This window comes from Tupaia chinensis, unplaced genomic scaffold, assembly GCF_000334495.1.
Source record: "Tupaia chinensis unplaced genomic scaffold, TupChi_1.0 Scaffold147282_1, whole genome shotgun sequence".
Taxonomy (NCBI): domain Eukaryota; kingdom Metazoa; phylum Chordata; class Mammalia; order Scandentia; family Tupaiidae; genus Tupaia; species Tupaia belangeri.
Genome location: NW_006207133.1, coordinates 2,411,158 through 2,416,326, shown reverse-complemented (window position 1 = coordinate 2,416,326; position 5,169 = coordinate 2,411,158).

Sequence of the window (5,169 nt, the reverse complement as noted above, 5' to 3'; positions counted from 1 at the left end):
ATAGGGAGCAGTCAGGACAAGACCTATGAAGGAATTCCAGAGTGAGCAATTTGGAGATTGAGGGATTAAAGCTAGAACTTTCAGGTAAGTATAGATAAAGGAGGAGGATTTGATTATTTCTCTTTGAGTTCTGATGAACTTTATAAACTTCATACAACTTTAATGCAATGCTGAAAGGCCTCACTCATTCACCTCAAGGATGGCAAATCCATGGCACATGTTCTTCCATTGCTGTTTGCACCCATGGCAGGCATCATCAATCAATCAGGAGACTCTTTCCTAATGAGCTGAGATGCTGTCTCTGAATCCCCTTTGATGTAGTGCCTGAGCAGCTACTGTCAATCTGGAGGAGGTGCAAGGGGAGCTGTCTGTCCTCACTGAGCTTGTCCAGCCTTTCTTACTTGTAGTTGGAGAAACTGATACCCACAGAAGACTTACTAAGTCCTTTTAGTCAGTTTGTGGCTGACCTCTGTTTTCCTATCTCGGAGTTCTTTGCTTTGTGTACGAAACCATCCCTTTACCTACATCACTCTGAAAAAAGAGGTTCAAAAAAACACAATAATTGCTCATCTTCTGCCAGTTGTCACTTGGTAGTGAGCGCCAGCCCTGTATTTCTGCCCGTATTGATGGTTCTGGCTCCACCTTAATGGACAGTTCATTTCCCTGGTGGCCTCCTAAGCCCCTTTAAGACAGCTTCAACAAACTCATATTTATCTTCATGACTCTGTTACCATGTTTACAAAAAGATGAGAGCTGGACAGTGTTCTCAGGGGAGATGGTGGGAGCAGGGGAGGGGGTCTTTTAAAATACTTTTGTACTTCCACAATTGAAGGACTACAACTCAAAAAGGCATCATAATAATATAAATAGACCAATGTATCAAAGAGTCTCCAACACAGCTGTGCATTCTCTTGAGGAAATGATTTTTCTGACTTGCTGGAAAATCTGGTCATTAAGGCTCCTCATGAATATAGACCTCTGTCCAGGTTCCACCCAGAAATCGTTTTCTTTGAGAAGTGATTAGCTGATTGTTAAAGAGGGCAGGACCTTTAAACGGATCTGCAGTCTAAAATGTGTGCATGTGTGAAGCTGAGAGAGGGCATTTAACTCCCAGTTCCCTCACAACTGGCTCATCCACAGGGAGGAAACTGCTGCAGAAATCTAGGGGCTCACCCTGGCCTTCCCGTTAGCCAGGTCTGAATGCGGCTTCTAGTAACTATCAACTCAGCCCAGCTCAGCCCAAGTCAGTGTCTTCTATCTAGCAGAATTTCCTCCTGGGAGAGTCTTTCAGCAGTACTCCACACGTAGTCAGGGCTGTGCTACTTTCCAGGTAATTTCTGATCTTAACAGACAACGGTCTTTTTCTGTAGCCCATTTGACAGGCGGGAATACTGTGTCAGAGAAGCCATGAGGTCTGTCCGATGCCACACAGCAGACTGGGTCAGACAAAAGTAGGGTCTGAGTCTCCTGCTTGTGAGCACACGGGCAGACTGCGCCCAGTGTGGACAGCTGCAACTTGTTCCTGCACGGCTCGCTCAAGTGAGCAGATGACAGCTCTCTGTGTGACGGCTATAGAACACCATTGTGGGGAGTGTCGAGCCTGGTTAATCTGAGGTTATTCCTAACGATGCTTATTTCAGGGTGACGTTACTGGTGATGCCAGACCCACTTCCCCCATACATAATCCCAGGAAGAAGTGTGCACAGAGGCACAGCATAATCTCCAAGTGCGTGGCAGTTATTTCTTGTCTAACCCCACCACCCCAAGATGCATATCTAATGGCACTTTTACGAGGACATGAGGTTCTAAAGGTCGTCTGTTGCATCCCTCCCTTCAAGGCAGTTTTCTCCCAATTGTTCTGAACAGAAGTGCCTTTTTCATTCATTTTCCTTTTTGGAGTGTCCATGAGGAAGAGTCACTAACATCTGTGGGTCAACCACGTTAGTATTCAACAACTCTCATGGTCAGGAAATTAATTCGGACATTTAACCTACATCCTTCTTGTTGTTGATTTCCTCCATTTTGGGATTCACTGCAATGAGCGGGCAGCTGCTCGCCATCTCGCTCTGCTCTACCTGCCTGCAGAAGAAAATGGCCATGTCACCCTTTATCCTTTTCTTCAAGTTTTAGACTCAGCAGTACACTGAAATGTACTGAAATGTACATAGATCCTGTTGGCACATTTATTCTAAATCTTTTTCATATTTCCACATCGTTCTTGAATGGTGTGGTTTGATTTCTGATTCTCCTGCTTGTGAGCACACGGGCAGACTGCGCCCAGTGTGGACAGTTCAAATAGTTCAAAGCAGTTCTGATCGAGTCTGTTTTCTCCTAGACCATGCGCACTGCATACCGTTCTCTCCACTCAAACCCCCTATTAGAAACAGCCATACAAAACAGTAACCACAGCCCTATGTAAATGACCTGTGTTATATTCATATATACTTGAGGTTCATTATGATCCTCTGCCTTTGTGTGTGTGTGTGTGTGTTTTCTTTACCTATTATTCCTTTATCTTGAGTCTGGATTTTCTTTAAAAAAATATTTTTAAAGAATTCTGCTTAACCCAGTTCCCTATTGAATGTAACTTTGAAGATTACAGCCATGCCTGCCATATGGCCAACTGAGTTTAGGTGTTACAGAGGATTCTCCAGTATTTTTTTCTTATACTTGTAGATACTGACATGCACATACTCTTGTTTTCAAAATTGAAAATCAAAATAGAAAATAATAATATAAAGCATTTGGTTCACACACAGAGGGTACAGATTTAACTTCTTTCAATGATTTTTGTTTTTGATAATACAAGATGTTTGCACGTAACATTTTGAGAGCATAATTCAAGAGAAAGATATTCAGGGGTGGATTGTGTGGTAATAATGACAATGATGAGTGAACATTTGCTGGGGCCAATTGTACATCAAAGTATGTACTAAACATCCATTATGAAATCATTTAAAACAGGTCATCAGAAGAACCAAAATTTCAGTACAGGATAGATTGATGAGGCATGGAGAAGCCAGCAAAGCCTTCAGGAAGAGGTAGGAGTTGCACTGGGCGGGACCTGGTCCAGGTTTCCTGGCTTCTAGTCTGTTGCTTTTTCTGTATGCCATGCTTACTGAGCCCATGAAGAGTATCATTGCTGAAACAAGAGGATTGTTAGACATTCTTAGTTTGCAGTGTTTGCCCCTAAGATAATGGTATTTCTTTAACTGATGACCCCTGTCGTCATTAGGGCCAATTAGCACAGGCAATTGTGGGCAAGGGGTAGTTTAACAGGGCATGAACCAGACTTTGCCGAGTGATCTGCCCTGACAAGCAGGTAGCAATGGATAGCTTGTGGAGAAATGACTGTTCTTGCAAGACCCCACATACTGGCTCTGTATCCACCCAGCCGTTAAGAGCGAGTGCATTTTTTATTGCAAATTAGAAAATGATACTTGAAGGAATCAAATGTCAGGCCTCCAGATTCAGCCTCTGGCTCTAGGAGCAGAACAGGAGCAAAAACCCTCAAACTAACTCAACAGGAAAATGAGGACCTGTGTTTAGCTGGCACTGTTCCCCAATTCACTTGTCTTCTGAAAGAGAGAGGCGTTCAGCTGCATTTCCTCCTGTGACTCTGACATGCTCTGCCAGAGCGCTCACTTCCAAGCAATAACCTTTTTCTACACACCTAACAATCAAGTCACTTTTCTGTGGTAGGGTAAGGGGGAGAGGGACCCCAAAGATGAAATGAGGTGTAGGATAGATTTAAAAGTAGGTAACCAAACATAGAGCAGGAGATGTGTTCAAATCAGGGCCTCCATATTTGACAATAATGTTCTTCCATCATGTCTTTCCAGCTGAAGGCAGTTTTACTCTCCTCTGAACGATTCCTGTACAATGCTAGCTCTCCTACCAGCCTCTGAACGATTCCTGTACAATGCTAGCTCTTTTACCAGGCAGTTTTATTATTATTATTATTATTATTATATACTACCTGTCTGATTTCTCTTAATTGACAGTAGGTTTCTGAGGGGTAAGTCTGTCTCCATGGCCATTTTCGTATTTCCCACGTTGCCTTGCACAGACATCATGCCAATGGAAGGAATTAGAGAATTAATAAATTGTGGTAGTATGAATAAATGACAGTAGGTATCAAAGAGGAGACTGTTTACTTCATCATTTCATTTATCAGCTACTAATTGAGCACCTCCTATGGCTAGGCACTCTCCCTGTGCTGGAAATATGACCATGACTGACAAAACCCCTGTCTTCAGGGAGTTTTGCATTGGTTCCTATCTGAAGATTGAGCAGGCCCCACATGAGGGCTGTCTGTCACCATGGCCATGAAGAATGAAAGGAATTTTGCTGGGTGGGTCCATTACGGGTGCAGGATGTGAGCAAAGATCTGAGCTAAAAGATGTACATTTCCGTCACATGAAATTTAGAAATGTGCTATCAGATCAGATCTCACTGCAGATTCTATTCGCTCTTGGACACAGCTGTAAGAAGGTGTGAGTGGGATTGTACCTCTTGAAGATTGCAGGAGAGATGAAAAAGGAAGGTAATGATCAGTGAGCTGAATCTTGTTTCATTTTTTCCATATGGTGGCCCTGCGAGTTGAGGAGAGAACTATTGCTCAGGAGGCCTCTACGTTAGGAAGTTTGGGCTGCCATCACGGAATACTACAGAGTGAGTGACCTAAATAACAACCTTTTGTTTCTCACAGTTCTGGGGCTTGAGGTACTGATAGATCCAGAAACTGGTGAGAGACTTCTTTCTGGTTTGCAAATGGCTGTCTCCTCCTTGTAGCCTCACATGAGCTAGATAGAACAAAACCATCACTCTCATGTTCTTACACGGCACAAATCCATTCACAAAGCCTCCTTCCTCAAACTGATTGTCTTTCAAGATCTCAACTCCTAAAACCATCACACTGAGGGATTTAGGGGGATTCAGATATTCAATCGGCAGTACCTGCATAATTTGCTCAAAATCACTTAGGAGGATTTAAACCCAGATCTGACTACCAATCCCACCAAACCCAGGTTCTTGACCCTTTTTCTGGAGACCAAGGACTCAAGTAAATAAATGAGTCAGCCAGCAATGCACTTCTCTAGTTAATCTCCTGGGCCCTACTGTCTACTCTATGGGGTCCCCCCAGGATTCCAGTTCTGTCTATGCCAT